Genomic DNA, 12,992 nt, shown 5'->3' with positions numbered 1-12,992 from the left:
CAAATACACAGGGTAGTGAGGGAAAGGAAGGGGAGAAATCGAATGCCATTACGGAAATATCGAATAGAGAAAATTATAAACCAATAAAGACAAAAAGTGTCATTGTTAAAAAACTATAGAAGAGGGAATAGATCAACAAAAATACTAAGAAAGATAGATGTGATAAAAGCAATGTGCAATATTAGAACAGACCAGAATCTATCACACTATCGCAAACAACAAACTAAACATTTCAGCACAGATAGAAAAACTTAGAAGAGACGATATACTGATTTCCTGTGGAAGGCTCCAAATTATCTTCATATGTCACCTGGTTAGAAGATACACAGATAAATATAAAGGAAAATTACAAAATAAGCAGTTTATTGATGCCCCAGAAAAGTTTTATAGAGAAATGGGAAATAAGATAAAAGGAATTAAAAGACCGCCAAAAAAAAGAAGAAATAGATACATTTTGGAGATGTATCTATGAAGATCCTGTGCAACATAACAAATATGCTAAATAGATAGCAGAAGTAAAAGAAAGAATAAGAATTTTAAAGGTACAGGATATGAAATGGAATGAAATAACAGCTACAGACATTGAAACAAATTTAAGAAAAGTCCCTGGTGGTCTAGTCGTCCCTGGTGGTCTAGTGGTTAGGATTTGGCGCTCTCACCACCGCGGCCCGGGTTCTATTCCCGGTCAGGGAAGCTTCAATTCACCTAGGTTGGGAGGGTGGCCTAATGGTTAAGGTGTTTGCCTTACAAACACAAGGTGAAGGGTTTGAGCCTTACAAGGGATAATTGGCTAGGCTTAAAATGGCTCGCAAAGGCAGTTAGCTTAGTACTAATCTATGAACCTATGAACCTCTAATTGGAAAACCCCAGGCCCAGATGCAGTACCTAACTTCAGGTTAAAAGTATTAACATCTTTGCATGAAGATTTAGCCATGAATAAGAACTATTTATATGCACACTCTGAACAGACACCAACCAGCTAACAACAGAAGAGCAATGCTACTACTTAAGAGTGAATCTGCAAGCTACCATAAAAATTATAGACCAATAACTTACCTTCCGACGAAGAATAAACTATACACAGGAATTGATGCCAACAGAGTTTATAGTCATTTAGAAAAAAACTCAATTATGGCAGTAGAACAAAGGGACAATAAAAGAAAGTCATATGGAACAAAGAATCATTTGTTGTTAAATAAAGTCATAGTGGAGAACTGTAAAAGGGGGAATAATCTAAGTATGGCATGGATTGACTACAAAAAAGCATTTGATGGTATTCCTCATTCATGGATAAAAGAGTGCTTAAAATGTTTAAGGTACATCCTGCACTGATCAACTACATTACAGTGACCATGAAACAGTGGCAGACCACTTTGCAATTAAGCCATGATAAAGGACAAATTAATATCCCAGGGATAAAAATTCAAAGGGGATATTCCAGAGTGACTGTCTATCACCGTTGCTATTCTGCCATTAAGCTGTTTACTGAACAGCTGAGGCCATGGCTATAATATGGATCCTAGAAAACAACAAAGTGTAAATACTTCTCACCCTTTCTTTGTTGATGATTTGAAACTGTATAGCTCATCAGATGAGGAACTGAAAGCACAACTGCAGGTTGTCAAAACTTTTTCAGATGATATAAGAATGTCATTTGGTCTTGATAAATGTGCAAAAGCAACCTTTAAAGCAGGAAAACTGCAGCACCAGGAAAACATCAGTTTGAGACAAGAATGTGATATAAAAGAACTTGAGCAAGAAAGAGGGAGTGTATACATATTTGGGAAGTGATGAAGGATCAACAATAAAACATGAACAAATGAAAATAAAGCTTAGTAAGGAATACCTCAGAAGACTTAAATTAATCCTGAAAACAGCATTGATATCTAGGAACAAAATTCAAGCTATAAACCAATTTGCTCTTCCTGTCCTAATTTATTGTTTTGGAGTGATGGGCTGGCCCAAAAATGTGTTCGATAGATCAGACAGGAAAACAAGAAGGATGCTTCATGCTCGCCAAATGATTTATAAAAATCAGTGTATACCAAGATATTATGGCCTCCCTAAAATTGATTACATGTATAGATCTGTAATCATGGGGCTCCACACATATCTGTTGACCTCACAAGACCCAAGCATAGTGAAAGTTTTAAAACATGAGGAGACTAAATTTAAGATGACTTCTCTGCTTAATCTAGCAGAAGCATATCAGCGTCAAGCAGGAATGGAAATCAAAGCAGAAGTAGATAAAAGTCAGGCAGCAACTGAATGTGCCAAAAAACAAAAGAAAGAATATAAGGTGAGGGACCAGATGAGAAGGCAAGAAATGTGGAAAATGCATAAATACAGTAGCAAGTATAGAAAACTTTTGGAAGAACCTCATGTTGATCAGGAATAAATGCAGGAATGGTTAAGGAGTGTTGAAAAACCAAGAGATGAAAGGGTAATATTGACAGCCGAAGACAGTGGGCTGCATACACATTGGTTTACAAAGTCCATTAAACATGTGGGAGAAACAGACAAATGTAGGTTTTGTAAAAACGAATTGGAAACAGTCGCAAACCTCATTGCTAGCTGTGATATACTAATGGCAGAAGGACTGCATACTGAAAGGCATAATAATGTGGCAAGATTGTTGCACTGGGGATTGTGCAAACATTACGGTACTGAAGTGGCTGAAAAACAGTGGAAACATGAGCCACAAAGCATCATAGAAAATGAAGAAGTCTACATTACATGAGATCATCCATTACCAACAGTTCAAAAGACAGATGCTAGAAAACCAGATTTAGTGGTCCAAGAAAAGAAGACAAAAGTAGCACTGATCATTAAAATCACCACACCCAATGATTACAGTGTCTTGTGTAGAGAGGGACACAAAGTCATAAAATATCAGGATTTGCAGGCAGAAATAAGAGCAATGTGGAAGAAAGATACCCAGATAGTAGTTGGAGCAACAGGTCTTATAAAGAAGAGTCTACAATCATATTTATATATGTTACCAATACATGTAATTCCATATGAATTGCAGAAGGAGTCATTACTGGGCACATTGTGGGTGCTGTGAAGAGCACTACTGGCTGACATCAAAGACTGAAACAATACTAATTTCATGAACTTTAATCGTATTTGACTTAGGAATGGGGTCCATTCCCATCATGGTATTAGAAACCCAAAAGATTTGGAGAAATTAAAAAAGTGCTAAACTGTCATGTCATATGCCTGCAACCCTAGGCTCCACCTTAGTAACTTGGCATTTTGCTGGCTGGCTCAATGTAATCATAGATCCCCCCTCAGAATCCAGGGTCACTTTAGAAACTAGCTTGAGCCTTCAAAGGGGGAAAGATGTGATGATGTCAGGTACTGCCAGCTATGCCAGGAAAAGTAGGGCAGTGGATGTGTAACATATGCCAGGATTGCTAGATGGAATTTTGTAAAGAAATATATGTCATTTGTATATCAAACTGATTTGTATTGATGCTTGTGTTGAAAAATGTATTTGTAAAGCTGCTTGTGTTAAAAATGTATCAACAGTATGCCTGCTGGACAGAAAAGAAATATACATGCATGTCAGACTGTACTATTATAACAGAGGATACTGGAAGAGAAGAGGGTAATCTCAGTCCAGCTAACTTTAAAAACTAGATTAAAATGAATATACATAATTTATGCCACAAAAATTGTATCTCACAGGCCTCAATGCAGCCAGAGGCAAAAAACTGTACTAAGCAGCCTTCTGTATTGTCAATGAACTAATTGCTTCTCTGGAAGAGTGGAAGTTTGAAATTCTTTTATGACTCCCAGATACTATAACAGATCTTAGCAAAGCTCTATATGTGTATATTATTGACACTTACATGTGAGATTCTAGTTCGGTTTCTCTTAATGGGGATAGTATGGTAACCAGAAGTCAGATGACCAGATGTGTGTGATGTCATTCTGTAACCCAGGACAGAAATTATGTTTTAATACTAGATGAGACTGAAGTCTCAGGGCAGTCTGTTTTTGAAACCTGACATAGAAGGATAACTCACCTACTTCATCTTGCCTTATTCAAGTAAGTTACCAAGGAAAAACATTGCTTGAGAGGAATGATCCTGTCTGGGAATACATTAACCCATACTCTATCTTGAGAGTCCATTTGCAATGGCATTCCTGACCCCATTACAGTGCTAAACTTTCATGTCATATGCCTGCAATCCTAGACTCCACCGTAGTCACTTGGCATTTTGCTGGCTGGATCAATGTAATCATAGACCCCCCCCCCTCAGACTTCAGGGTCACTTGAGAAACTAGCTTGAGTCTTCAAAGGGGGAGAGATGTGAGGATGTCAGGTATTGCCAGCTATGCCAGGAAAATTAGGGCAGTGGATGTGTAACATATGGCAGCACAGCTAGCTGGAATTTTATAAAGAATTATATGTCATTTGTATATCAAACTGATTTGTATAGATGCTTGTGCTGGAAAATGTATTTGTAAAGTGGCTTGTGTTAAAAATGCATCAGCAGTGTGTCCTGCTGGACAGAAAAGAAATATACGCATATCCCAGACTGTACTATTGTAACAGAGGATCTTGGAAGAGAAGAGGGTAATATCAGTCCAGCTAATTTTGAAAAATAGTTTGGAATTAAATTACTTCATTTAGGCCATAAAGATTGTATCTCACAGGTCTCAATACAGCCAGAAACAAAAAAGTCTGTACTAAGCAGCTTTCTGTATTGGCTTTAGCAGTGAACTAATTGTTACTCTGGATGAGTGAAAGTTTCAAATTGTTTTATGACTTCCAGTTGGTATAACAGATCTTAGTAAAGCTCTATGTGTGTGCATTATTGATACATATGTGTGAGATTCTGGTTCTGTTTCTCTTAATTGGAGTAATATGGTAACCAGAAGTCAGAAGACCAGATGTGTATGATATAATTCTGTAATCCAGGACAGAAATGATGTTTTCATACGAGATGAAACTGAAGTCTTAGGGCAGTCTTTTTGAAACCTGACATGGAAGGATAACTGACCCACTTCATCTTGCCATGCTATAGTAAGTGACCAGGGAATAGTATTTCTGTAGCTCATACAGGAAAATATAGTGAGATTAATTAAGTACTGCTTTTCTGTATCTGAGAGAATCTATTCATCAGTGTTATTTTAATATTTCCTGTGATTGAAGCTCTGGTGTTTATTGTAAATAGATATTCAGTATGTTCATGTTCTTTTATTATTTATGATTAAATATATTGAAATGTTATATTTGTGGCTGGTCATTTAGAAAATAGTTTAACCTTTGAGAGTACTTATATCTATTTGGTGACTCTGTGGCCATCTGAATGCCTTACTGCATTGGCCAAATGCTACCATTGGGACCCTTGTAATAGCCTTAGAGTAGCTGACTTTGGAGTTCCTGGTGAAAGTGTAACTACCTTATAGTCTGGGCAGAAGGGGGCATAGCTTATAAATCTGTGGCAGCCTTTCCCAGGGTGTGTGTGTGTGTGTGTGTGTGTGTGTGTGTGTGTGTGTGTGTGTGTGTGTGTGTGTGTGTGTGTGTGTGTGTGTGTGTAAATCAAATATCAAAGAGTGTCTGGGGGTCAGCTGCACAGAGCACTGGTTTCACAGAGAGGATGTTGGAGGACTTGGCTTGGACATTTGACTGAGGACTCAACTCTACAGCTGTGCCAGTGGGGAGTCTTACTGGGGACCTGGAGAGAGAGAGAGAGAAAGAAAGTGAGAGTGAGAGAGAGGAAATCAGACCCTGGAATGTCAGTGTTGAGGATTCAGGCTCCTTGCGTACTGGCTCAGAACTGGTGCGTCACACCAGCATTTAGAAATAAATGCCAGTATTGCTTTTGTGGACAAAATATTTCAGACTGCAGTGCTCTATGTGTGGTATAAATTGCAGTTTAAAAATAAAGAGAAGAGTTTTTTTTTTGCTCTTCAGATTTGGAGGTGAACTTTTTGGGGGGGTATCAGACTGGGGTATTGCAGTGTTCCCAAAATTTCTAGGTATACCACTGCAGCAATGTGCAGGATGGGTGATTATGAGACATATATAGTGTGTGGCCATGTAAGGGCCAAAATACTGAAGTATGCAACACATTCTAATGAGTACATATTGACATGGAAATGAGGAATCCCATGTGAATAAGCAGAATGGATTATGTAACTGAATGACCTCAAAATGGCAGACAATTTAGAAACAAACAAAATGTGCATACTGTGCCACTGTGCATACCTATTTAAAATGCCATAGACTGTATACATGCCTATCAAGGCTTCACCTGGTCCAGAGAGTGTGCAATGCAGTAACAAAACAGCCTCCACTCCCTAAACTGATGGGTGTTCTGTAATGTCAGGAGCATTATTCAGAGTATGTCTATCACTCACCTAGGTGGTGCACATGAGTCACAAATTTACCCTTTGTCTGACCTATACCAAATGTTCCCATCATGGGACTTCCCACAGAGACATCTGGTAGGTAGGGCTATACACATCTACCATGCAAACAGGGAGAATGCCACATATAATATGCTGTATGTTCTGCACTGCAGAGATGCCTGATATGCCCTATAGACTTGTTTGATGACCCCAATATTTAAACCCAAGGAGATGCAGTAAATGGCCTATAACCCAAACTACAATAGAATGTAGCATGTATTTTGATTACTAAAGGAACACTTCCAGTGACTAGACAACTCAGGATAGGTACTGCAGTGAAGTTTAGATATCTGTAACAAGGTATTTGTTCTGAGTACCATGCTACACAAGTTATAGTTACAAAACAACTGGAGCAGCAGAAGGCAGGATGGAGAGTCAGGGGAGGAATGTGCAGCAGTGGAACAGCCAAAGCAGAGGTGGGAACCATAAATTGCAGCATTAGCATGGAGCAGCACCTTGTCCACAACTAGGGGCTGTGATACAGACAGCACAGAATAAATAATGTATGTATTATGATGCCAAGGATATGCAAACAGTATATGGACAGGCCACACTATGTATCAGATACACACATACTTGTACAGGTTAGTAGGTGGGGATGGCACAGTCAGCATCATTTGCACAGGATGGGGGACACAGTGAGAGGGACTGCAACACTATGATATTAGGTATGGTCATGGGAGGTGACTAGAGGAGTCACATACCCCTGACATTTGGACAAAGTCAAGGAGCACCTCCTCCACTGGTGTGATCAAGCTACAATAACATGTTCATTGGTAGTGTTCACTGTGCCAGCATGAGTTGCTGGGGCACAGTGAAGTCCATGGCAGGGAAAATCATGTAGCACTATGGGACTGGGTGCATGCAACATGGAAGGGTATACCATATGTTGAGCAGGATGGACCCCATTACTCATTACCTAGCAGGTGCCCATGATTGGAGATGACAGGCTGTCTGCAAAGGAAGGGCAAGAACTATGAGAATGTGAATGCAGGTGCCTAATGAGGTGTCTAAGCACATAGGTATTGAGCCTCAGAAGTACCGTTGTCCATGATCCAGTGATTCTCTTTCAAAAAAAGTGTGTATAGTCTAACTTGGGATAATTTGTGACTGATCTCCTCACCTCTAGACATTCCCTTGGCCATAGAATACATGGCCTGTGGAAGCAGACCTGATGGCATCTGCAATGTTTCTCATTAAGTCACCCATGGAGGTAACATTTACTACCAGTGACCTCAGAAGTACTGTGTATTCCCTGTCCACATACTCCATGTCACTCTACAGTTTTTCCATCTCATCCCACATGCCAGGGAACAGTCTTTCAACCCCCACAGTGGACAGCAGCCACTTGTGCCTGGATCCCACTGGCCTGCACATCTGCTGATTAATGCCAAGTGTTGTAACCATGTCATGGACAGTCCTGGAGTCATGGTGATCCCTAAGTCCCATCTACATCTATCCTGTACGGTAGGTATGCATACCTCAGAAGGGGCATGCACTTTGAATGCTGTGTGAGCTGGAGATGCAGGTGGAGCCCATTTTGTTTCATAGTTTTGCTCCATTTTTCATCAACTTTGGGTTTTCTATCAAATTAGTGGCAAATCATTAAAGACTGAAGTTAAAAAATAATGACAGACATTTGAGTTTCAGACTTCATACCCTTCAGAAAATTCATGCTAATGCAGAACCTGTTATTTTATCAACTTTCTAAGTTTGTAAGAGCAATATTTAAAATTGTTACTTTTTTTGAGCCTTTGTCCCACTTTTATTTATGGCTTTGTCCAGATTTCTTGCACTAAGAGGTTGAGCAGTATGATGGATAGATATATCTTGTCATGTGGGCTGTTGCAGATATAGACTAAAGATTTCAGGACAGACAGATATACAGGCAGGGTCTGGTCAATCCTTCCCTTCAGACATGCAGCACAATGTGCTGAAATGTTCTCTATTGTAGTGGACATTATTAACCCAATGTTTCCTGTACTGTCACACAAATGGTTGGTTCCAGCACAACTCTCTCATCGAGTAACACCAAAAACTCCCCAATCTTAGTGAAGAGTTTCACTGTTGATGGTCCACCTCCTGTGGAGGATGTGTCTATTCATGTCTTATGCCTTTTCCTTTGCATGGAGTATTGTATAAGCAACTATTCATCACACCTATTTTGAGACCTATTATGGCTGCCTGCAGCATTCGCATACTGCAGTAGTCTCTGCCAAATCTGGTTCTGATATTGATCATCTTTAGCATGTTTGCCTAGGAAGTGTGGGCCATTTGTGTGAATATTCTAGCAATGGCACTTTAGTCTCTGGGATACTGAATTTTTGCAGACGTTGTTGTCCCTCAGATGGCCATATCAGTGTCTCTACACTTGTGAATAAAACATTTCAGTCAGTTGGTATGTATGCCACATTCTGATATACACATAACTATGGTTGCAGGCATCCTTTTATATTCCTCATTATTGGCTGTATGTAGTGTCTGCCCTTACATATGTAATGTAAACATGGCTTGTCGACTGCAGTTACTGTGATGTGCAGCTTCCTCCATATATGTACTGTATCCATGCTTCAACATATGACCTTGAGGTCCTCACCCCTTCCGGAGTGCTATTTACACATTTTTCTATGTTCTCAGTTTGAACTCTCCCAACCATAGACAAATGGTATATTACCATGGCACTGACATGAGCCTCCAGTCACATATGCAACATAATATCTACCTCACTGTCACTAACATCCAATACAAGCTTGGTTGAAATTGTTGAGGTAATTTATTAGGATTCTTCTTAAATTCTGTTAGGCTTCAAGTCTACAGAGGTATTACTAAAATTCCTCTACGTTGCACTGTTGCAAGTGCTGCTGCTCAAAATGCTCTGCCACTTTATATCTCTCAAACAAGAGCCACTTAACAAAAAAGTTATGTTAATGAAGCCGCTTTGCAGCACTGTCTCAGAATTGCTCTCAGTACACAATGCTCTGTGGCACTAGACATACACATGCGGGTGAACAAGAAGCATGTGACCTGAATGTATGCATGCATGTGGCATTTACATTCTCTTTAACACCATGATGCAGTGCTGCAGTTATGTCATAGTGCCACTGTGCAGCATTACATCATTCTATATGTTATTTGCAAAATGTGTCTGTGCACATGAGGATACCAATTAGCTCTTTGAGTGGACATGTTTGAGAGGCAACAGCAACTTTAGGCAATTAGAAATTAAGGGGTCTAGTATGTTGTTTCAGTTAAACTGAGATTTTCTTGTTCTTCTTGCATAAGAATTTCATGGAGTACCTTCTGGACCAGTATGAAAACCCAATGAGTAAGGTGGGTGCCTGGCTTGAGCTCTCTAGAACAGTGAGTGATCCAACTGGCATGCCCTAATGCAGCGCGACCTAACCTGCTTCGTCACTGAGAGTCAGGTGTTCAGCAGAATGTGGCAGAGATGCACTTAAAAAACTTTTTTTTCTACTGTCTTAACTGCTATACATGTACACTTAAGGCTACACTATTTGTTTTCCAGCAGCTGAGGAGCACTGGCTGAACATTACTGGATGCCACAGAATGAAGGATTGCCTCTCCCAGTAGTGGTGTGTATTTGATGTTTGCCCCATTCTGCTATCTAACTGTGACTGTTTGTAGCATATGAGTGTGGTAACTTTTTCCATTATATTAATCTTCTGTGACTCCAGTGGAAGAGGAGGAAGAGAAGAAGACACAGTCACCTTGGGTTGTGATTGCCATTCAGTTCTGCTTTTCATCAGGGGAATGATGTTTTCCATGCTGAAGGCAACCCGGAGAGGTCACTGCCAGCATTTATATCCACTTATCAGGAGTGGGAGGAAAGGTTCCTCTCCTGAAACTGGAAAAGAGGACTTTCACATGATCTCCTGGAATCACATAAGGAAGTAGAGGGCTTTCAAGGTGCACCAGCACCTGGAGAACCATCTTGGTAACATGAAGTGCTTTCTGGTGGCTACTAGAGGAGCAGCTGCCCATAACATTGGACATCCAGTTTAGTGATACTTGAGTTTACTCTCCTCTGGGCTGGCCTAACATCCAACCATGACAGGCCCCGTGTATCACTACCCTGTTGTTTTCACTCCCATATGTGTCATTTCCTATTCCTTGTTCATTGTGCAACCATCCCCATTACTATTTGTCACCTTCTCTTTGTCTGTGTTCATCCGCAATCCTCACCACCTTTTGTGTTTGGACCTCCCTTGTCTGTCTGAGTTGTTTTATCCTTCCTGCCTGCCCCTGATTCCAGCCTTTCTCACTCTTACCCATCCACAGCTATCTCTCACTGTCTTCACCACCTACCTTTATTTTGCAAATCTTGCAAAAGAGGCTGTTTCCTACAAATAAAATTATCATTCCTTCCCACCATCTTTCAAGCCTTATGGTTACTCTTGGGGGTTTAACTCTGATAGCTGCTCTCTTGTTTCCTACATTCCTACCTACCCAATTTCCTTGCCATTTATATAATGAGCTGGAACTGTGCTTTGGTGAACATCCCCCATTGGTCTATCTGGTAGTGGCTATGTTGCCCTTTTTGTGCCAGACAAACAAGAGGTATATGAGATGCTATATTGTGCACATGAGCACTCATTGACTCAGACTCTCTAGTCGGCCTTGGCTGTTACATGTATCACATCACTTACATGCCCTGCTGTACCACTGTTCCTCCTCCAGAGTAGTCTGGAACACTATTTATCTTGTTAAGGATTCTTGTAGCCTAGCTCAAGTATGGCCTATCTCTTGTAGCATCTGTCTCCAAAAGAAACTCTACCACCATCCAAACAATCACTAACCCCATCTGCTGCTTCATTACCCTTTCAGTAAAGTATGAACGCCACTGTCTTACACTAGCCAAAGCCAACTGGCTGCCAGTTCAGCAATGAGCCAATCTACTTCTTGTCTCCTAACTTTTCTGGTTCCTGAAGGAAAACTCCTGCCATTCTCTTTCCTCTAGCATATTTAGACAAGCTGCTTTGTATAACTTTAGGAGTCATAGCCACTCAGGTCCTCTACTACAGGCGTCTAAAACCAAACTTGACCCAAACTCTTGTGAGGGGGATTTTCCCTCAAATCTTAAAGACCACTCTAAGTCCAACTTAAAGAACATTTCACGGCACAAGATGCTTGTAAATGGCCTACTTCAGGTCACATAAACTAGTGTCCCTAATCCCCAACATGTACTGCCTATCATTTTCACTACAGTATCTCTTCTTTAACTCCTAACACGTTGCTGCTCTAACTGATATAAATATTGTACTTACTGGTTTCCATTGACTACCTTCTAAAATAATGTTTTTATTCTATATTGATTATTACTTTGTTTTTAGCGCACCTTTTTATTGTATAAATTATTTTTTATTTTTTTCCACTTCATGGGTGTTCACTTTCAGGGCTGAGACTGCAACCAGTACAATGGGATCAGTGCTCTATCCCAGACAACACATTGTATAACTAAATAAATAAATTACTGCTTATCTCATTATGAAAATGTTTCTTTGTTTGGACTGCTACTGCTATTCAATAAGCAATACTTGTCTGATTAACTCTGTCTGTTCACACAATGATCACCTCAAAAATGAGCTCAATGTGTCTGCACTTGTCTATGAATTACAGCTCACATCTTCATGGAGAACCTCCACTTAATTACCTAGATTCTTTTGGAATCCAGCCATATGAAATACAGAGCATTTCAATGCATTTTGGCTCTCTCAGCATTACTGGAGTATTTTCTGTATAGTAATTATATTAACTTAAAGTATATACTTTTCCTTAATTCCTCTCTAAAACTGGACTCTGCTCGGTTGGGCTAACATTGTTAACAAGTGACAATAAATAAACAAATAAACGCATACATGCATGTAAGGATGGCGTCAGTAGTGTGTTTCTTTAGCTGTTATAACACAGATCAAATATTCCTCTGGATACAGAAAGTCTTATTGCAAAGCAAAATCCTTAACTCAAAACATTTTCTTGTTGCAGCAAGTATGAGCAATTCAGAGACTACTGTTCCACTACTGTTTTATGATGTCACAGGCTGTAGCATAATCTCACTGGATAAACCAAATGGAAATGCTGCAGTTGAGAAATTGACTAATGCAAATTAACCATGTACTGTCACACAGAAATGGTGCTGAAATTAGACTAACATGTTACTACTGCCAGACTATTTTCGTCAAAAAAGATAGCACTCATGCATTTATCCTATTGAATGGTTGGGCTCGTGCCAAGACTACAGGTAGGTATTGTGGAGCCACGTCTATTTATGTGAGTCTGCATATGAATGTGTGTGCATCTGCGTATGTGTGTCTGTCTATGAGCCTGCATGTCTTGAGTGTTTTCATATTTTAAGTTCTTGCCTGTGGATGCATGGATATGAACATGTTTATGTGTGTCACATTGTTTTGTGTGTGTGTGTGTGTGTGTGTGTGTGTGTGTGTGTGTGTGTGTGTGTGTGTGTGTGTGTGTGTGTGCATGTGTGTGCATGTGTGTGTGTTTGTGTGTGTGTGCACGCATGTATGTGTGTGTATATGTGTTTGTGT

The 12,992-nt window shown here is 39.9% G+C and overlaps 1 non-coding gene across 1 annotated transcript; it reads left to right on the top strand.

Moving 5' to 3' along the window:
* Positions 1–621: 621 nt before the first annotated feature.
* Positions 622–693, top strand: TRNAE-CUC. Its single transcript has one exon. It is a non-coding gene; the product is annotated as a tRNA-Glu (tRNA).
* Positions 694–12,992: the final 12,299 nt, after the last annotated feature.

Source organism: Protopterus annectens, chromosome 2.part1 (genome assembly GCF_019279795.1).
Source record: "Protopterus annectens isolate FY-2018-M chromosome 2.part1, PAN1.0, whole genome shotgun sequence".
Taxonomy (NCBI): domain Eukaryota; kingdom Metazoa; phylum Chordata; order Ceratodontiformes; family Protopteridae; genus Protopterus; species Protopterus annectens.
The sequence above is the reverse complement of the archived record's forward strand: the minus strand, read 5'-3'. Positions and strand labels throughout refer to the sequence as shown.